This window comes from Cervus elaphus, chromosome 6 (genome assembly GCF_910594005.1).
Source record: "Cervus elaphus chromosome 6, mCerEla1.1, whole genome shotgun sequence".
NCBI classification, from domain to species: domain Eukaryota; kingdom Metazoa; phylum Chordata; class Mammalia; order Artiodactyla; family Cervidae; genus Cervus; species Cervus elaphus.
In genome coordinates this window covers 29,494,712-29,517,582 of record NC_057820.1, presented here as the reverse complement: position 1 = coordinate 29,517,582, position 22,871 = coordinate 29,494,712, and the positions used below count along the sequence as shown (strand labels likewise).

At 38.9% G+C, this 22,871-nt stretch overlaps 1 long non-coding RNA gene across 1 annotated transcript in view; it reads left to right on the top strand.

The window, feature by feature from the left end:
• Positions 1–14,130, top strand: part of LOC122696213 — a 47,825-nt gene extending 33,695 nt beyond the window's left edge. Inside the window, exon 3 of the long non-coding RNA XR_006341710.1 lies at positions 14,085–14,130. This is a non-coding gene — a long non-coding RNA (uncharacterized LOC122696213). The remainder of the gene's footprint in view (positions 1–14,084) is intronic.
• The last annotated feature ends 8,741 nt before the right edge of the window (positions 14,131–22,871 follow it).

The window sequence follows — 22,871 nt, the reverse complement described above, 5'->3', positions numbered from 1 at the left end:
ATATCAATACAAGCGTTCATTTTTCCCCTTAAAATTGTTTTTTATTCTGGTAAAATACACATAATATACAATTTGTTTCCTAAGCATTTTTAAGTGTACAATTCAGTGTTGATAAGTACCTACATATTGTTGTACAACCATCACCACCATCCACTTTCAGAACTCTCTTCATCTTGCAAAACTGAAACTCTATACCCATTAAAAACCTATTTTGATATAAAGTCTATTTTGTCTGATACAAACTAGTATAGCAATATTCTGCTCTCTTTTGGTTACTAATTGCATGGAATATCTTTTTCCATCCTTTCATTTTCCATCTGTTACTGTCTTTGAAGTCTCTTGTAGAAAGCATGAAGTTGGATCATGGTATTTTTTCCCATACTGTCAATCTCTGTCTTTTGATGGGAGAATTTAATCTAGTTACGTTAAAGTAGTTACTGATAAGGAAGGACTACCATCATTCCATTGTTTTTTTGTATATACTTAATAGTTCTTTTGTCTTTCATTTCCTGTGGCAAGAGCTGAAATTGACTAATACCAATAGGACTGCAATTTACTGCCCAAGTCTTCTCCTGAAAGTTGCAAGCCTTCAGTAGACTCTGGAGTTCCAAAATAGTTAAATCAGACAGATTCTGCTAGTGTGATTGTTATCTGTGAGAAGGCAGATTCCTGACACTTCCTATTCCATCATCTTCCCAGGATCCTTTCTCCCCAAACACACATTTTTAACCTTATGGAGTTTTTGTATCAACTCTAGGGCAAAATGAAATAATTCCTTAATGTTAAGAACCCGTCTCTTTATAAGTTCTCTGAATGAATCCTCGTTCTTGCCTAAATACATGGAGCTTGCCTAAATCTATGACCCTGTGTATCTGAGGGTCAGAAATACAGGCTGGGAAGTCAGGTAAATAGGTACAATTGCTAAGCACATACCCCTGTGAGAAGTCAATTGCTGTTTCATTTTTAGGCTTTTGTAACTGGGAGGCACTAGATTCCTACTAAATAATTCACTTCCTGATGGCCTCCCCAATTTGAAGTGCCATGTATAAATCAGTGCTATGTTTAATACAATCCCCACACCCTCTCTGATAAAGGTGTTACCCACATTCCTTCCCAAGTGCTCTGTTGCTTTTTATTCAGATCATACCTCCGGTCCTTTTATGCTCAAATGCTATTTTTATTTCAATCATGGTTTGGATACCTCAGATGATTAAAAATAACTTGTCATATCCCAGCCACCTGTCTAAAATCTGGGGAGCTCCATTTTCACCTCTCAATGTGTCAAAAGCTTAACTACATTTACAAGGTAAACATTTTTTATTTATATCTCATGAACTCAATCTTTGGCTCTAGAATGACCAACCATTGTGTTTTGGCTATGACTGCCCAGGTTTTAGCACTAAAATCCTGTGTTGTGGTTAATCTCTCAGTACTGAGTAAATCTGGACTATGGACCACCCTATTTGGCCTAAAAATATTTCCTGGATTCCTCTATTACAGCCACCTCTTTCTTCCAGGTCTAAGAGTAACAGGTGACTTTGGTAATTTTACATGTTCATTTTCTTGTTAAATTTCTAAGGATGTCATTCTAGGATTATGAACATCCATGGACTGCTGGCAGTGTACAGTGAGAAGAGAGTTAAGAGATCCTGCACTACAAACCATCTCATTTTACAAATGAATAAAATTTCAATTGCATTAGGAAGCTTTTGCTATCTTTGTTCCACTCTGGCTGCCATGGTACCAGTTTTCTGCAATGTCTTCAAACATCTCCTTTCCCACTAATTAAAAACAAACGATTATGTTGGAACATCAGCTACAGTAACAGGAAAAAGTAGTATTCTGTTAGTTTTAAATTGTCCAATAATCTTTTTCTAATGCCCCTATTTGCGTCATAGGCATTTTAACTTCCCTCGTGTCTTAAGTTCAGTGTCTCTCATGGATTACTCATATTATCTGAGTGTGAAAATAAATATGGTTGGGTTAATTAGCATCAACTTTAATAAGATCCCAAAGTAATTTTATACAATGCTTCCCAAGAAAAAAGAAATTAAGCTTGATAACTGAAATGATGGGATCTAAAATAAAAGCAATACAAGGGGTTTGAAAGAAAGAAAATAAGCACAGAAAAGAGAGAAAAATGTTGTGAGTACTGTGTGTGATGGATGAAGAAGGTTTTCTTTGCAAATTCACACAGTCAGTCAGTTCAGTCGCTCAGTTGTGTCTGACTTTGCGACCCCATGGACTGCAGCATGCCAGGCTTCCCTGTCCATCACCAACTCCCAGAGCTTACTCAAACTCATGTCTATTGAGTCGGTGATGCCATCCAACCATCTCATCCTCTGTCATCCCCTTCTCCTCCTGCCTTCAATCTTTCCCAGCATCAGGGTCTTTTCAAATGAGTCAATTCTTCACATCAGGTAGCCAAAGTATTGGAGTTTCAGCTTGAACATCAGTCCTTCCAATGAATATTCAGGACTGATTTCCTTTAGGATGGACTGATTTGATCTCCTTGCTGTCCAAGGACTCTCAAGAGTATTCTCCAACACCACAGTTCAAAAGCATGAATTCTTTGATGCTTAGCTTTCTTTATGGTCCAACTCTCACATCCATACATGACTACTGGAAAAACCATAGCTTTGACTAGATGGACCTTTGATGGCAAAGTAATGTCTCCGCTTTTTAATATGCTGTTTAGGTTGGTCATAGCTTTTCTTCCAAGGAGCAAGCGTTTTTTGAATTTCATGGATGCAGTCACCATCTGCAGTGATTTTGGAGCCAAGAAAAAAACATGTCTGTTTCCATTGTTTCCCCATTTATTTACCATGAAGTGATGGGACCGGATGCCATGATCTTAGTTTTTTGAACGTTGAGTTTTAGGTCAACTTTTCACTCTCGTCTTTCACTCAATGACCTTTGTTGTTTTGCCTCCAAAGAAAGTCAGAGTCCAGTGATTTTCAAAAAGTAGATTGATCTCACCAGCTGGTTGAAAACTCAAGTACCTGACTTCCATGGTTGGTCATTCTGATTCAGTGACTCTGGAGTGGGACCTGGAAATCTCTATTTTTAGACTCAGAGATGCAACTGGTCAATAGAGTGATGTCTGGAACCACTGGACTAGGCTATTTGAAGAGGCTTTCCTAATTTCAACTTGAGAAAAATATTCCTGACTTCACTTTTTTGCAATGGTAGGTATCTTTATGCTTCCTTTAAAGAGAGGAAATTTGAGAAAGTTAGAGTTACATTTTAATGTAAGAATAAGAGAATTTTTACCCTCCACTTTCACTTTTAAGAGTTTATTATTGTCCTGAAATGAGACCTGCTATAAAGAATGAGGGTACATACCCCCAGAGGGCATGTAGGACTATGCAAGGCAATTTGTACATTCTACACTTGACCATAATGAAGTGATAGGGTTGGCTCCTGGGAACTGCTGAAGAGCCCAGCATCTTCAATCTTGTCTGACTTGTGCTATAGAGATTACACAGTCCTAATAGGGTGGAGAAGAAATGTCTGACATCTCTCCTGTTCACTGTCTATGGTAGAAGTATCTCTTACCAAGAGTATGTTTACGTGGCCATGAACACATACCCTGAAAAGTCATCTGGGAAGCTAACAGGAGGCCCTAAGTTCTTAATTAGCAGAGTGGATTCTCCCGCCCTGTGACCTAATGGTATAGCAGAAGATGTGCTCGGCAATTAATTGGATGAGCTGTAAGACTGAAATCCTGACCACTTTAGTCATTAAAGATCCCAGGATACTTTCCTTATGGCAGGTGGAGTCCTGGAATAATTTCAGCCGTGATAATTAAATTAGATTCTGCCCAGCTTCCCTTTACATTTTCAGTTGGACTCTCTTCCCTTTCTATCTTTGATTGCAGTGAACAGGTACATTAATAGAGAGCCACTAGATTCCACAGATGATTAAAATAAGTAACAATGTCTCTTAATTTATGGAGTGAGATTCCCTGAGTTATTGGGAGATAGGTAGCACAATTTATACAAAGAGAAATTGTTGGGTTGGCATCTAAAGAGTCATAGTGAGTGAAAGTCACTCAGTCGTGTCCGACTCTTTGTGACCCCATAGACTGTCCATGGAATTCTGCTCATGGACTATCCGTGGAATTCTCCAGAGCAGAATACTGGAGTGGGTTGCCATTCCCTTCTCCAGGGGATCTTCCCAACTCAGGGATTGAACCCAAAGATACACAGTACTACTTTTGAAAAATTAAACCTGTTAAACATTTCAACTTGTTGATGCAGAATCTGACTTCATGTTTCTTCATTTCTTCACTATAAACAGTTTGATTCTAATCTTCTACTACATTCTTTCAAAGTGAGGAGGTTTGTAGTATAGCATGCTTTCTCTTAACAGTTGTTTTTTATTACCACAAACTGTTTTATTAATAAAGATTTTAAAAGCAGGTTATTTATTTATTTTTGGTTTCACTGGGTCTTTGTTGCTGCACAGACTTTCTAGCATTGCAGTGAGCTGGGGCTACTCTCTAGTTGCAGTGCATGGGCTTCTAATTGCAGTGCTTTTTCTTGTTGCAGAGCACGGGCTCTAGGGTGAATGGGCCTCACTAGCTGAAGCTTTTGGACTCAGTAGTTGTGGCCCCAAGCTCTAGAGCATGGGCTCAGTAGTTGTGGAGCAGTGGCTTAATTGCCCACTAGACCACCAGGACAGTGTAGTACAGATTTTTTTTCAAGTAAATAAAAATTTAGTGAACTGAGTTGCTGAAAATAGAGTGCTGTTACTTATATGCAAGGTGAGTAAACCCCTGCAAATTATTGTTTAGCAGGCTGTCTGCTTCTGGGAATTAAATTTTTCTCTGAAATATTTTTAAAGATATGAACGAAATATTATTTTCTCATTGTGGATAATAGTTTTCCATTTGAAAAGTATTTAAACCAGACTCTGTTAATGGACCAAAATAGTCCTTTATTTGGTATGCAGATTAACTCATACATATTTGGGAAAGCAAAATGTACTCTTCAATTCTATGGTTTGTCACCATGTTTGAGATGATATCCAGTGGTAGTTTGTTTTTGTCTGCTTTGTTATTATTGTTAAGATTATTTTATGTTTCAGATAATATACCTGACTCAAAATTTCCTCCCTTTAACACAAAGTGGGTCAACACACACACACACACACACACACAAATACATAGGATGTTAAAAATTTGAGAATTTTGTGACCATTTTCTGTGCATCTCTTCTCTAACCCATGATAAATGTTGCTTCACTTCCACTGGATAAGAGAAAAAAAATCAGGAGGTGGACACCAGCTGGTTTTCATTACCTGAGCTAATAGGAAGAAGATTTTTTTTTTGAAAGTGCATTAAGGGTGCTTATAAAAATGTTTTAAGTATAAATATATTCTTTTAATGAAAATAAGTGGAATTTTATCCTTAGAAGATTCTTTCAAAATAGTGAAAATTCTCAGAAATATAGACAGCTTGTGAATGAATCTGTCCTGTACTTGAAAATAAAAATGTAGATAGAACTGATGTTTAAATGGGAAAAATTTTAAAGCTGAAGAAGAGAAAAAGAGGGAGAAATAGTACATCATATTGTGTTATATCTTATACCTGTTTAAACAACTTAGTGGAATTTTGGCTCTAAGTGTCTGACTGAAACATGTGTTCATCCCCTTTTCCTCTAGAGACTTCTCTAAAATGAAAGTAAGCAATAAAAATTCTTATACCTGCAATGTCAAAGAGAGTGAGATAGAGGCCATCATCTAGTGGGAGAATTCCTACATTATTAATTTGTTTACCCTTCTGTGGGTAAACAGCTAGCCCTTCCAAGATCAAAGGGTCTGATGTTGCAGTATATTGTAGTTCTAGTTTCTAGTATGATTTCTTCTTTGACCAATTCAAAATTCACAAGTTTATTTCTTAACTTTTAAACATATTTTCTAGTTACTTCTGTTATTGATTTTTACCTTAATTGCATTTGGAAATCCTACACTCTCTTTCTTTTGTGGTTTCCTTAGAAATTACAACATGAATCTTTAATTCATCAGAGTCTAAAGTTAACCAATATCTTTATCCTTTTTTTGGACAATATAAGGTCCTTAGGACACCTTCACCTCACATACCTCGCTTCTGTGTTACATGGTACTGTCGTCAAAAACTAATTAACCCACAGGATACTGCTATTATTGTATTATATAGAAAATGTTTATTTAGCTTTATCTACATTTTTACCATTTATTGTGCTCTTCATTTCTTTCGTCTTCTTTAACCTATCTAGGAGCATTTTCCTTATGCTCAAATCGCACCCTTTAGAGGTTGTTTTTTTTTAATTGAAGATCTATTTGTGGTAAAGTATCTCTGTTTTTGTTTTTCTGAAAGTATCTTTATTATGCCTATATTCTTTAACAGTTACTAGTAGACCTCAAATGGGCAAATATTTGCTTTTAGCATGTTAAAGATATTACTCCACTATCTTCTGGGTTCCATTGTTGTTTTTGTGAAGGTAACTGACAGTCTACTGCCCATTTTAGTCTCCTTCTTACCTCTGGATTCTTTAATGATTTTTAAAATTTATTATTACCCTTGAGGTTCTGCTCTTTCACTATGAAATACATTGGTTTCAGTTTCTTTTTATTTATCCCATTTGCCACCTCCCAGAGAAGCTTTGCATTGTTCCTGTCAGGCAGCAACAAATACCAGTATGGAATTGGCTCAGCTGTGTGCGTAGCTCTGGGTTCCTTGATTCATCCAGATGATAATACTTCAGTATTTTCTGATGTTGCAGTCCTTTGGAACCCTAGTTTACTGAGGAGAGCTTCTTTTATTAGAAACTTCGCAGCGTGTGGGTCCTGGGACTTGAGTTTATTCCCTTTGGTGGTCAATGCCATCATGGCAGTTCTGCTTCTGTGCTAGTTTATCTCTGGAGTCTCTGCATTCCTTTCAATTTGGCCTCAAAATTGCTTAATAACTTGTGATTTCTTTGCTGCTCTAAATAATACTGAACAAATATTTGATCTGGTCATTTTAGTCATTTTCAGTAAGAGAACGGCCTGAACAACATTTTCTGCCATTGTTGGAAACCAGGAAGATTTTAATGTAATTCTGGAATCAGAAAGTAGATGGAATAGAAATAATCAGTAAAACTAAGAGGTGGAATTTTACTACTGAGTGTTTTCAGAAGATAGAGAAGCATGGAAATTTGATTTGCCCCCATAGAATTTCACAAAGGCTTTAGACTCAGCGATGCCAGGTAAAGAGGGGAGTGGAGGTGAAATGGAGGGCCTAAAAGGGATTGATCACACAACACTGACCAAAGGAGCCTTTCCCCTGTAGGAGGTTTCTCTGAAGAAATTCAGCTGTCATAGACTTCCACATGCTGACCTTGGAATTTCCCCCAGAGTATTCTCTTGGACATCTCCTTGTACGTAGTTACCACAAAGTGAAATCCACTGATTAAAACACTGTTAACATACACAGAACTCCCAGCCATTTTTAATGTATTTGTGCCTCATGTCAATATGAACAGCAACCAAGGAACAGCAAAAAACTGAACAGTTTAATTTGTGAAAGAAGAGACAGAGATAAATGCATAACATAAAGTCAGAGAAAACAGCTGCCTACAATGCAGGAGACCCAGGTTCAGTTCCTGGGTTGGGATGATCCCCTGGAGCAGGGATAGTCTATCCACTCCAGTATTCTTGGGCTTCCCTTGTGGCTCAGCTGGTAAAGAATCCGCCTGCAATGCAGGAGACCTGGGTTCAATCCCTGGGTTGGGACAATCCCCTGGAGAAGGGAAAAGGCTACCTACTCCAGTATTCTGGCCTGGGGAATTCCATGAACTGTATAAAACAAGAAAAGGGTAAAATAAAAAGATAGAAGAGAACAATGAAAGTCTTTTGAAAAGCAAAAATTTAATGGCTGAAAAATATCAGCAGAAGAGTATCTCTTAGACAGTATAGCAAAAAAGTCAAAGATATGGAAAGTAGAGAAGAAAAGACTTAAAGGAGCAATAAACTAATCAGTGTTCTAGGAAGAGATAACAGAGCAAATGAAGGGGAATATCTCAAATATGTAAGATAAGAGCTGGAGTAAGCAGGTTTCTGGATCTAAAGGCCATATTGAATACTTTATAAAATAAATCCAAAAGACCCATATCAAGGAACATAAGTTTACATTGCAATATCCTAGGGGAAAAGAGTCAGTAATGTCCCAGGATAACTCTTGTCCCATAAGTCTAGAAAATAATCAAATTGCAGTCAAGTGACAGAGGGCTATAAGAAGGAGTTACTTCTCCCCATACCTGTAAAAGACTCTGTAGCATTACTGATAGATAGAGCTTTCAGAAAGAAAAATGGAGAATTATTATAATAAAAATTCTACCAGAAAAAATAAGCTTCAGGAAAAACATTTCTCCAAGAAAGAAAACATATCTTGCTCTTTGGTGAACTTTATGTTATCATATTATGTAAATATTGTTTATAGACTTAAAAATAGTTATGTAACCAATAATGTGCTAGTGAATGTTTAACAAATGGCTCTCAGAAATGCATGTATTTATATACATACATTTATTATAAATTTCACTTAAACCCAAAATTATATAAAAGATACATGGGGCTTCACCAGTGGCTCAGACAGTAAAGAATCTGCCTGCAATGGAGGAGGCCTTGGTTTGATCCCTGGGTTGGGGAGACCCCCTGGAGAAGGGAATGACTACCCACTCCAATACAGGAGACATGAGAGGGGTGAGTTAGATCCCTGGGTTGGGAGGATCCCCTGGAGGAGAACACCACAACCCACTTCAGTATTCTGGCCTGGAAAATCCCCTGGACAGTGGAGCCTGGTGGGCTACAGTCCATGTGGTCTCAAAGAGGGAGACACCACTGAGCGATTAAGCACAAAGGATACGTAGCCCACAATATACAAACAATGACAAAATATAAAAAACTCTATTGTGCAAATTCCACAAAGCGATTGATTCTCATATAATGTTTTGTTGATTTTTGCTGAATTCTTGAACTATAGCAAACCTATGGTTACAACTGACAAAGGAACATACTTTTAATATGAATGGTAGTTGAGTTTTCTTTTACCCTAACAAGTAAGAAAAAAAATGAAACAGTAAAGACGTATGTCAGAACTTCACTCATTTACCAATGACATGAACAACCTCCTTGCTGAAATGAATAATATTCTTTGAATAATGGAAAAATATTCCCTCATTTTTGTCTATTCACAACATAATGGGTGCAAATATAACACACTTCTACATTTAATCTAAATTATAAAAGTTTTTCTCCACTATTTTCCTGACTCTAAACAAGTCTAGACAATCATCAAGCCAATAAATCAAACCTGAGATTATGGCATTTGCTGATTTATGTGGTAAAATACTCCCACCATGATCAATATCAAGCTACTATTGTGACCTCACTAAACAGAGTTGGGAAGGTATGTGTAGTAACATGCCATTATGTAGTATTTCTACCATACAGATACAATAAATATGAGTAACCTCAGAAACATAGATAATAGTAAAATGAAGTAACATAATTCAGTTCAGTTCAGTTGCTCAGTCGTGTCCAACTCTTTGCGACGCCATGAACTGCAGCACCCCAGGTCTCACTGTCCATCACCAACTCCCAGAGTCCACCCAAACTCATGTCCATTGAGTCGGTGATGCCATCCAACCATCTCATCCTTTGTTGTCCCCTTCTCCTCCTGCCCTCAGTCTTTCCCAGCATCAGGGTCTTTTCAAATGAGTCAGCTCTTTGCATCAGGTGGCCAAAGTACTGGAGTTTCAGCTGCAACATCAGTCCTTCCAATGAACACCCAGGACTGATCTCCTTTAGGATGGACTGGTTGGATCTCCTTGCAGTCCAAGGGACTCTCAAGAGTCTTCTCCAACACCACAGTTCAAAAGCATCAATTCTTTGGTGCTCAGCTTTCCTTATGGTCCAACTCTCACATCCATACGTGACCACTGGAAAAATCATAGCCTTGACCAGATGGACCTTTGTTGGCAAAGTAATGTCTCTGCTTTTTAATATGCTGTCTAGGTTGGTCATAACTTTCCTTCCAAGGAGTAAGCATCTTTTAATTTCATGGCTGCAATCACCCTCTGCAGTGATTTTGGAGCCCAGAAAAATAAAGTCAGCCACTGTTTCCACTGTTTCCCCATCTATTTCCCATGAAGTGATGGGACCAGATGCCATGATCTTAGTTTTCTGAATGTTGAGCTTTAAGCCAACTTTTTCACTCTCCTCTTTCACTTTCATTAAGAGGCTCTTTAGTTCTTCTTCACTTTCTGCCAAAAGGGTGGTGTCATCTGCATATCTGAGGTTATTGAAATTTCTCCCAGCAATCTTGATTCCAGCTTGTGCTTCATTCAGCCCAGTGTTTCTCATGGTGTCCTCTGAATATAAGTTAAATAAGCAGGGTGACAAGAAGTGTAAATTAAGTATTTATTGCCTTTGTTTTAAATATAATTTACTTAACTTTAAGTTTGTGTAATTTAATTTTTAATAATGGTTGTGTTTAATAGTTGGCTTGTGAAATTCCTAAAACAATGGGCTCTTGCAATCTGGCCCAAAATGTTTCCACCATATCACCAGATATAGTGCTGTTGGGTGAACTGGGAATGGAATAAATAGATAAATCTTCATTTCTCATAGCATAAAGCAAAAATATCATGACTGATGATGTTAAATGAAAAAATAATAGTTTTCTAAAGATTTATGTATAATCACTGAATTATTTAAATATGACTATAGGGAGAAGGATTGGGAGGCAAGTTGGTTGTGGGGCAGGACAAAGCTGTTATTAGAAGCCTTTCATTTAATATGTAACCCTGAATATTTACTGATTTGAAAATAATTAATCAAAATAAAATAACTAAATTAAAAATAAGGTTTAATGATATAGACATTTTGAAGTAATGTGAGATGGTATTCTTGCTCCTTCTGTCCTGTCTTATTCAATGCTCCGGTCTATCAATAAGGAAAAAGGTCTAGTTTACTGTTTGAGAATCTTCTACATCAAATCACTCTGAAGATCTAAAATTTGATATAGCCTTTGGATATTCCCAGTTGAGCTGGTTTTAACTGGTATTTTAAAATTTGCTAATTTTTGATAAGACGTGTCGGCTGGGACAAATCTGAGATGTTGCCATTTTGAGTGTCTAATTTGCTGTTTTCTTCGGCAGTCACTGAACTCTCACAGTTTTGGCTTTTGTTGGCTCACAGGGATTTTAATTAGGTAGCTGAATCCCATATGTTTATGTGTATTGCTGTAATTTCTCTAGTATGTGGTTGTAGCACTTTAACACTCTGCTTTCCCAGAGGACATGTAGTCTGCAGTCTGGTAATTTGATATATGATGTAATCACAGGAAATATTGCAGTTAATCAAATGTCCTAGGCCCACCACACCTTCAAAACCTGTCTGATAAATGAGTGTATTGTAAATTCTATTCATTCTTCTTTTATCAAGTCAGTTTGTTGTTTCTTCTTTCTTATTTTCCTTTTCACACTACTAATTTTCATTCATGTTACCTCATTTTTATCTCTTTTTTTTAAATTAATTTTTAAGTTTTTGGCCATGCCAAGTGGGATGTTTATTCCACAGCGAGGGACTGAACCCATACCGCCTACAGTGGAAGCATAGCATATTAACCACTGGACCACCAGGGAAGTCCCTCACCTCATTTTTAGATTATTGTTCTGGCCTCCTAACTCATCTTTCTACCTGCAAACTCAAGCATTCAATATATCATAGGATAATTATCATAGAAAAAAATAATTTTCCAAAAATATTGCTCTAATATCTCTCAAAAATCTTCAGTGGTTTCTTTTTTTTACAAAATAAGTTTACACCCATTCACTAGACCAGTAATCTCCAGAATAGGTTGGGTATGCTTAGAGGATGTGAAAGACAATCCCCTGGAGTAGGAGAATGTGACAGAACTTTTTACTCCTGCTTCCACACTATATAAACAATTGTAAATAATTTTAAGTAAAAAAGAAATTAGGCTTTGCTAACATGTCATAGGGCTTCCCTTGTGGGTAAGCTGATAAAGAATCCAGCAACAATGCAGGAGACCTGGGTTCGATTCCTGGGTTGGGAAGATCCCCTGGAGAAAAAAAGGCTACCCAGTCCAGTATTCTGGCCTGGAGAATTCCATGGATTATACAGTCCATGGGGTCTCAAAGAGTCGGACACAACTGAGCAACTTTCACTCACTCACTCAACATGTCATATACAGATTGATGCAGGGACTGTTTCAGATTCTATGACAAGTGACCATGTCACTCATGGTATCTGAAGTGATATCTTGAAGTAGTAGTTGAAGTTTCAAAGTGCTTAGAGGATAGTAGTTTATCTTGGGGATTAGCTTCCAGCATACTGTGGTATTTTTCTAATTAAATGTGTCTACTTTTGATTTATTGATTGTATGGTTTAATGAATGAGCAAGTGGCTTACAAAGATTTCAGGAGGAAATTTCACAAAATAAACTGGCTTCCATTTTCTGTTAGAAAAAAATAAAATACAGAACATCTGAAAAAAAAGAAATCACAGATTAAAGAGAAGAGTAACTGTAAGTATGAGAGAACAATAAAAATGGCCAAGCTGTTACTTTTCTTCATGTAAACACTTTGTAAGCCATGTTATGCAGTAAAAATAATGCAGTTAATCAGGTCTGACAAGAATTTGGTCAAAATGATTCAAAATTACTGAACTAACAATTTGAAATATGAATTCTTACATTTAATAATATGTCTTACTTTAAGTGTACATTGTGGTTGAGTTGTTAGTAATAGTATGTGTGTGTGCATGCTTAGTCACTCAGTCGAGTGTGATTCTTTGTGATGGTTTGTAGCCCGCTGGGCTCCTCTGTCCGTGGAATTTTCCAGGCAAGAACACTGAAGTAGGTTGCCTTTTCCTGCTCCAGGGGATTTTCCTGACCCAGAGACGGAACCTGCATCTCTTGCATCTCCTGCATTTGATTGGCAGGCAGATTCTTTACCAGTGCGCCACCTGGGAAGCCCCTAGCAATAGTATAGAGCCATTAAATAAGCAAGATACTTGTAAACTGAGCATGAAAAAAGAGCAGATTCAGGTTTTGTGGAGCTGGAACCTGAGTTAGTTTTGGAGGCCTCTTTAAGAGTAAAAAGACAAAATTGCATATGCAAAATCAAGTGTGAAAATGACATTTATTTAGAATGAGAAAAGAAATCACAACAGATTACTCATTTTTTAAAAAGCTAGAAATACTAAAATAACACAAGATCCAGAAAAATAACATAATATTTTTTGTAAGTGAACTGCTAACATGACTCTATAATGCTTTTTTCATATGTGTTTTTAGCTGCATCTTCTTTGAGCACCCCTTAGAATGACAATCACTTTTTAACATTTTCTAAAGAGAAAATAGAAAGATAATTCATGCTTTCCTTTAGCATGACTGATCAAAATTTGTTTTTTATTGTTGATAATAGTTGCTATTAATAATGTTTCACAGATTTTTGAGTTGTAGTAACTTTGGGGAACCCTCTATCATGTTTATATTTGAGCTGTAAGATTTGGGGGAGTTTCATATTTTATCATTGGTGTGGGTTCCCATTTCCTTGCATGATATTTTATCATGCAAGACTAAATGCTCTTTGAATTAACAGTACTAACTTATTAGAGCAAATTCAAGTGCATTTAAAAATTGCCCTTATGTTGTAGTGAGCTATATAATTGTATAATCAAATTATTCTTATGCTGTATATCCTGACTTATTGATAAATATGTGTTGGAGTTCTGTCATAGGAAAACTAGTTTGTGGCAATTTTGTATGCCACTTTATCCAGAACTGCCAGATTTCACTAGAACAAGATACGTGAGACGTGATAAAACATGCTCTGATAGCTAAGAACACAAAATATGTGAGTTCACATGCAGACATACTCACTGATTGCAATATTGCTGTAGGTTTGTGCCTTGAAAACCCCTGAATTATGACAATTTTGTTTCACATTGTTAGGGGAAGCACACTGACTGAAACCGCCCACCCTGGCCAGGCACCACAGTAACCATTTGCATGAATTGTTTTACGACAGGAGGTCCTGGTAAGGAACACGGAACTAATAAGCCACTACCAACCGGAATAGTTCAGGAAAGGTCAAAAGGAGACACCATGTGTCCGTCCACCTCCCAGAATCCTCTCTGGCATCCATCTTGGCTGAACAAGGCGTGTACCACCAGGAAGGACTCAGTCACAATGATTGGCAAAGGACAACCGGAAGCTAATCCCATCACCATAAAACCTTAGACTGGGAGTCACATGTCAGAGCTGTTCTCCTGGGTTTCTTTACCCTACTGCTCTCCACCCGGGTGCCCTTTCCCAATAAAATGTCTTGCTTTGTCAGCACATGTGTCTCCTTGGACAATTCATTTCTGAGTGTTAGGCAAGAGCCCAGTTCTGGGCCCTGGAAGGGGTCCCCCTTCCTGCAACAACATGAATACAATAAAAAAACAAAACTATGATTTATTTAAAGTTGAATATGATGACAGAGATAATTCCTATGGAAAACCAAACCCTTCACTTATCATCTTACACTTCTGGTGACTGGAAGAATTTTTCACAGACTCGCTTCTGGTTCCATAATTTCAAACCTTGTTTCTCATCCACTTTCAAATATTTTTGTCCCTGCACATCACAGAACGCACTGATATTGCATCTTCATGTCACAATCACATATCAGTACAGTGGGCAGGAACATTCCTGAAAGGCATCTTCTATTGGGATGGCTAGTGTTAACCTGAGTTCATGGAAGAGCTTGGGAACCATATAAATATATCCTATTAAACCTGAGCTATGGGCTTCCCTAGTAGCTCACTTGGTAAAGCATCTTCCTGCAATGCAGGATACCCAGGTTTGGTCCCCAAGTCAGGAAGACCCCCTGGAGAAGGAAATGGCAACCCACTCCAGAATTCTTGCCTGGAGAATTTCCCGGACAGAGAAGCCTGGTGGGCTACAGTCCATGGGGTCACAATGAGTCGGACATGACTGAATGACTAACACACACACACACAAACCTGAGCTGGGACTTCCCTGGTGGCCCATTGGTTGAGAATCTGCCTTGCAGTGTGGGGGTCATGGGTTCAATCCCTGGTGCGGAAAGATTCCTCACGCTGCAGAGTGGCTCAGTCCATGTGTCCTAAGTACTGAACCTGTGCTCTAGAGCCTGGGAGCTGCAAGTTTGAACTCATGCCTAGAGCCTATGCTTCACAACAAGAGAGGCTACCACAATGAGAAGCCCACGCACCACAACTAGAGAGTAACCCCTGATTGCCACAACTAGAGAGGGCACATGTGTAGCAAAAACGATCCAGCACAGCTAAAAATAAATAAATAAAAATTAAAAAAGCAAAACAAAATGTGCTCCCAACTCTATTTCCCCTTATTCAGATCCAAAAATAGCTTGCAGTCACTTATGTCTCATCCAACAAAAGGAAGTGTCATAGAGGCTGTGAGAATGTAAAGAAACACAGTCTTAATTGTGGTCAAAATGCCCTACCTTTATCTCACCTCTGCAACCTTTGCTGAAATATATGACCACATGGCTACATTCCAGGGGAGATGTCAGTCAGGTGAGGGCTCTTAAACTCAAGCTTCATTAGTTTCATAGTAAATTTGTCTCTGTCTTCAGAAAATAAAAATATTTTATGGTGACCCTGATGCTGGGAAAGATTGAAGGCGGGAGAAGGGGACGACAGAGGATGAGATGATTGGATGGCATCACCGTTTCAATGGACATGAGTTTGAGCAAGCTCCAGGAGTTGATGAAGAACAGGGAAGCCTGGCGTGCTTCTATGAGGTTGCAAAGAGTCGGACACAACTGAGTGACTGAACAATACCAAAAAGGAAGTGAAACAATAAAACATAGAATGTTGCTGAACTTAATGGTAAATTCTAATGAGAGTCCTTTCTTATTTAAAAGTGAAAAAAAAAAAAAAACACCCACTCACATATCTTTTGCCGCTTACATCAGCCACTAAAACCAACTATCAAAATAAATGTAGTCAGACTTTTGATCACTATGTCACCAAACATTATAAAAGATTAACAAAGTGTATTAAATCATACTGTTTTCATTACAGATATTGATTTTTTACTAATGATAAAAAGAATTTTTGTACCACAATTACAAAATTTAAAGAAATATAATTTTATTTCAAAATAGAATAATTATATAATTACTCACAAAGAATAATTATATTCTTTGTGACCCCATGAACTACAGTCTACCAGACTCCTCTGTCCTTGGAATTCTCCAGGCAAGAATACTGGAGTGGGTTACCAATCCTTTCTCCAGGGGATATTCCCGACCTAGGAATTGAACCCAGGTCTCTTGCATCTCAGGCAAATTCTTTACCACTGAGCCACCAGGGAAGCCCTCTGTAAAGTACATGATATACATGTATAACATGTATTATGTGTACATGTATTATGTGTATTATGTGTATACATATAATTGTAGATGTGCTGAAATATTTGCTAATTAAGATGAGCAATCCAAACTATTTGAGTATCATTGAATTAGGCATTATATCTGAGTATCATTGAATTAAGCATTAAAGAGCCTCAAAATTTGACCGCAAAGGACTCCTTCTCTAGTCTGAATTATTCCCAGTCCCTAAAAAAACTCTTTATACTCTTATTCTAGTGTCATTATCTGAGTGAATCCTACCCCAACTTCCAACTTGGAATATCCCATTTTCTTCTGGCTAACTCAAATTTTGTCTATCTGCAATGACCTGTTCTTCAAACACTCCCTTGGGTTCTTCAGTTTTTAGAGTTCTCTCATTTTGACATATGAATAGTACTTACTATTTTTAATATGCTCTTAGCACCAGGTGATAGCATACCTTAAGGAACCTCTTTTATTGTCTTACTTTTTTTAATGCATGTATATCTTATTTTGCAGTGTCTCAAACTTTTGTATCTCCTCAGCACCTTACACAAGACTTTTTGCTCAGACTTTTGTATCTCCTCAGCACCTTACACAAGACTATGCAAATAATAGATCCTCTCTGAAGATTTGTGGAATCAGTACCATTTTTGGTAAAAATCAAGTTAAGGGGAGATATCTTTGGTGTTCACAAAACCCTTGTGGGGGAGGGCGTGTGTCATAATGACAGATTTTTTTCATCCCAATGACACAGTGGGAGAAAGTTCTCCCCCTTACACATTTATCCCATGCTGAGAGTACAGTCATCATGAAGAATATCAAGTAAGTAGTATACACTCAAATTTCAGACTATGACACTAAAGGGAAAGAATGGCTTTATTTAGAGTCACAATGCCATTAATATATTCTCATTACCAGATGAGATAATTTTATCTTCTCAGCAATTTAGTTTTCTGCCTTATTCATTGTAAGATCATGTTCACTAACAGGAGCAGATGGGAGGTAGGGGTGTGTCTGTCCACCTCACGCTGGTTTGGCAACTCGGCAGAGAGGAAACAAATTGATAAAAAAAGAAATCCTGTTTCCTTTTTGAGATTTTTTGTGATGGCTCCTTAGGGTTTTACCTTTTCAGAATTGAACTTTCACTGTCCCTCTGAAGATGTTGGTTCTTTTTTAACAGCAGAGGTCCTCCTAACTCAGCAGTGCTCCAGGATCAAGTAACTACTCATCCTAAAAGCGTCAGCTAGTTGGGAACTGTGTGACTTAAACGGATTATTAAAAAGTCATTGTCTGTGCTGTAACTGGGTTTATGATGTCTTTTCATCTCGACACCTGCCGACATCTCAAGGTTCTAATTAGCTGCCAATCAGGGTAAAAAAGCTCAGAATAGGCAGCATTGTGCCTAGAATTACTATGTGGAAGTATATGCAAATTACTTGGATTAAAGAAGAAAGACTCTGTACTTTAGAGAAGGAAAAGCTATATTAATCTAGGATTATCAAACACTGGTAAATGTGTTATTGACCTTGTCATGACGCCAGACAGAATAATACCATGATCCAGAGTCCAGATTTCCTGGACACTGGTAAAACATGCTGGCTGTGTCCTGGCTGGTTCCATCTGAATCACCAGGAGTGGAAAGAACTGAGCTTGTGCTAATCTGAGTGTGTCTGAGGTCCCAAACCCATGAGATCAGGACAGGCTCTACCCTGTGCCACCCACCTTTTCCCATCTGTATCCATCTCCTACTGTGTTATCAGACGCTCCAGATGGAGCTTCCTGTGCAATTGTTAATTATTATTATTATTTTTATCTCTTTACCCATAATGTCTCTAAATCTCCTGGCACTGCAACTGTTGTCTTTGTTGGAATGAGATGATAGCCTTCTGAGATGGAGATGGCGGTGTTTCTTTGTGAGCTCTCAGAAGCAATGTGGATACTATTTAAGTTTTAAAAAAATAATAATTATGTCCTGACACTTTAAAAAAGTGAATTTCTTTGTAATTAGTTCTCCTGTTCAGGATTGCTTTGAAATTCACTAGGGCTTTTCCTTTATACAAGGAGATGAGATTCAGCTTGTTTCCCTTGTTTGGGATCCTTTGGGATGAAAAGCACTATAGAAATGTAAGCTATTATTAATCCGCCCCTTCTCAAGACACATGTTGATGGTGGCTTTAAAATGTATATCAGCTGACAGTATGTTTCGGCTCAAAGGAAGCTGCACAATTATTTTTAAGCATGTACTTTGAATTTGCCCAAAGTCTGTCTATTGCCATGGAAATAGAAGTGGCACCCTGTGTCTAAGCATCCTCGTTGGTTTTAGAAATTACTGCAAGTTCAGTCGGACCAGTGCTACCTCTTGGATAATACCTAATGCTTGTCTCTAAATGGGCTGTATAGCAAGGAGGGAGGAGCGGGTTGGGCTCTGCCTGGATGCAGAGCGGTAGATGGATCTTGCGGATTTCCTCCAAAGCTTTGCATACAATAATAGGGCCTTGATAACGGTTATCCCTTTTGTGATCACTTACAGGTATTACAGAGAAAGAGAAAGTCATCATGTCTTGCCCCATGTAGCTTTACCAACTGTGTACCTACTTGGAATTTTTAAGTCCCACTTCCCGCCGCAATGTTACTTCACAACTACTGTTGACTGACCCCCAAACCATCCAGAAATCATGATCTTTGTTACCTTTGTCCTCTGTGGGATTTTAAGTGTCTGCACGTGTGTGCCACTGTGTTGGGCACTATAAAGGCCAGAGAGCTCAAGACCACCCCCTGCTAATGGAGATGTGGAGAATGTGGTGGGAAGCAAGCTAGCAAGCTCTGAGCACCAGAGGAATAGACAAAGTTGTACATTTGTGTCACTTATTAGTTACTGTACATGACATTTGGTGATTTCCATGTTTCTCAGGGTGAGATTTGTGGAAATTTGGGATATTGTCATCATAGTTTGGAAATGGTGAAAGCACTTGAGCTATTTTTAGTTCCTTGTCCCTGTACTCCCCAGGGAAAATTTTAGGAGCCTTAGGTTAGTTGCATGGAAGTGTCCAGCCATCTTTTCAAGGTCCTTGTTCAGTTGCTAAGTTGTGTCTGACTCTTTGCAACCCCATGGACTGAAGCACGCCAGGCTTCCCTGTCCTTCACTGTCCCTGGAGTTTGCTCAAACTCATGTTCCTTGAGCTGGTGATGTCATCCTAACATCTCATCCCCCACTCTGTCGCCTCCTTCTCCTGCCCTCAATCTTCCCCAGCTTCAGGGTCTTCTCCAAAGAGTAGGCTCTTTGCGTCAAGAGGCCAAAGTGTTAGAGTTTCAGCATGAGTCCTTCCAATGAATATTCAGAGTTGATTTTCTTTAGGATCAACTGGTTTGATCTCCTTGCAGTCCAAGGGACTCGCAAGAGTCTTCTCCAGACTTCTATGTTAGTAGCATGGAAGCATCCATTCATCTTTTCAAGGTTCCACTTGGACTTTATTTCTGGCATAGCTCTTTAAAGCTAATGTTTCACCTAGTGTTCCAGGTATCTCTTCCCACAAACTCAATGGTTTAAACAACAATCATTTATTTGCTTCTGATTCTTCAGTCTTTGTTCTCTTGCTTTTAAGTTTTCAGGGATTCTATCAATATATATTCTAATGCAGAGATTCTTTCCTCAGCCATGTCCAGTCAACTCATAAGCCCATGAAAGGCATTCTCTGTTTCTGTTATAGCATTTTTGATCTCCAGCATTTCCTTTGGTTCTTTCTTAAAATTCCCATCTCTTTGCTTACATTGCCCATCTGTTTTTGCTTGCAGTTTATTTTATCCATTTGAGCCCTTAGCATATCAATCATAGTTGTAAATTCCTGATCTGATAATTCCAACATCCTTGGCATGTCTAGTTCTGATGCTTGCTCTGTTTCGTCAAGATGTGTTTTTTGTCTTTTGGTATGCCTTGTAATTTTTTTCTTGATCGCAAGGGCATGTTGTACTGAGTAAAAAGAACTGCTACAAGTCAGCCTTAATAATGTGGTGGGGAGGTATGGGGAGGGAAGTGTTCTGTAGTTTGATGATTAGGTCCAGTCTTTTAGAGAGCCTTTGTCTTTGGAATGTGAACTTCACAAACACTCTTCAGGGTTTTTTTCTCTCTTTTTTTTTTAACCCCTCTTCCCTGATATCTCAGTTAGTACAGAATCTGCTTGCAATGCAGGAGACCCCGGGTTGATTCCTGGATCAGGAAGATCTGCTAGAGAAGGGATAGGCTACCCACTCCAGTATCCCTGGGCTTCCCTTGTGGCTCAGCTGGTAAAGAATTTGCCCGCAATGTGGGAGACCTGGGTTCAATCCCTGGGTTGGGAAGATCCCCTAGAGAAGGGAAAGGCTATCTTTCCTACCTTGCAAAGAGTCAGACACGACTGAGTGACTTTCACTTTCACTTTAGGTGAAACTGGCTAGAGCTTTCCAGGTGGCTCAGCAGTAAGAGTCTGCATTGTAGGAGCTGCAGGAAATAGGGGTTTGACTCCTGGGTGGGAAGATTCCTTTGGAGGTGGGCACCGCAATCCACTCCAGTATTCTTCCTGGAGAATCCCATGGACAGAGGATCCTGGTAAGCTACAGTCTCATAGTGTTGCAAAGAGTTGGATACGACTGAAGCGACTTAGCATGCATACACTCAGGGTGGACTGGTGTTGAGTATTTCCCTTCTCCAGAGCTGTTGGATTTGTGAATTACCCTGCCCCCAAATCAGTTAGGCTCTGCTAATACCCCAGCAGCCTGGACTCTGTTTAACTTGTTTCCCCTAAGGGCAGGCCTTATTAAGAAGAACAGAATGAGGGTATTTCAGAATGGTTCCTTTTTCTCTTCTCCTGCAGGAAATAAGAGGAGATTTTTCTCCTGTATTTACTATGGGAATCTGTTTTGACCTCTTGGTGGTGAATCTCACAATATTGTGGGAGCCCCTCCCAGACCGGGTCCCCTTGGAGTCTTTAGCTCTCTGAGCTGTCTGCCCTGAGCCTCCAGCAATTCCTCGATTACAGTTTAGGTCTTCCTACCCAGGCACGGGTTCCCATGCTGGTATCTGCCAGGAGTCTCTGCTCTGGTAGACTCTTATCCTCTGAACTCTCCTTTTGGCTCTCTAATTTGGGGGGAAGTGGTTTGCCTCATGCCCTTTCCTGTTCTATGGATCCAAGAAGAGTTGTTGATTTTCAGTCTGTTTAGTTTATTGTTAGGACCGAGTGACAGCTTCCAAGTCTCTTACATGCTGAACTGGAAAACCTGCATATGATTCTTTATTTTGACCACTTCTTGACAAGGACAGTGTGATTCTGCTCCATGTGGTGTTATCTTCCAAGATGGCTCAGTCACACGGCTGGCAAATTGGTACTTAGCTGGCGATGACAGCCAATGGCACCTCATCTGCCAGGTTTCCTGGCGTCCTCTCCATGTGGTCGGTCTGAACTTCCTCATAGCAAGGTGGTCCAGATTGTCAGGTGTCATGCATTTTGACTATCTTCCCGCAGAGTACAAAAGCAGAAACTGCAGAACCTTCTTTTTTTATGTTTGTGTGGACCATTTTTAAAGTCTTTCTTGAATTTGTTACAAAATTGCTTCGGTTTTATGTTATGGTTTTTTGGCCATGAGACATGTAGGATCTTAGTTCCTCGACCAGGGATCAATCCCGCACCCTCTATGCAGGAAGGTGGATTCTTAACCACTGGACCACCAGGGAAGTCCCCTGCTTTCCTCTTGTCAGAGCTTCCAAAGACTGAAGCCCTTCTCTTCCAACTTTGTCCTCATACTTCTTTGATACTTGATGTGTGCTCAGTCATGTCCAGTTCTTTGTGACCCTGTGGACTGTAGCCCTCCAGGCTCCTCTGTCCATGGGGTTTTCCAGGAATGAATATTGGAGTGGGTTGCCATTTCCTTCTCCAGAGGATATTGCAGGCCCAGGGATCAAACTCTCATCTCTTGCATCTCCTACCTTGGCAGGCAGATTCTTTACCACCAGCGCCACTGCTGGATGGACAGAACCATTGATTTTTCCCTATGAAGTTTTCTGGAGGCTGTCTACCAGATTGCCTGGGCCTTCACCATGTTGCTGACTCTGAGAGGCCTAAATATAGGCATATGGAACAGTGTGCCAAGGACGTGTGGGAATTGCACAAGAAAAGCATGAATCATTTTCCCTGCAAGTTGATTTTACTCAAAAATAAAGATTAAAAAAATTCTCATTTCAATCATTACTTTTTACATAAAAGCACATGTGAATATGGAAGAAAATGTGGTTCTATTGAGTATTTAAGGTGGAAGACAAGGCTTCAAGGACATTCAAAAATACAGTGTGGCTGCTGGGGTCATGGGTATATTCTTGTATGTCACTGTAGGTCTGTTGAGGTTTTCTTTTTTTTTTTAGTATTTATTTACTTATTTATTTGGCAGTACCAGGTCTTAGTTGGG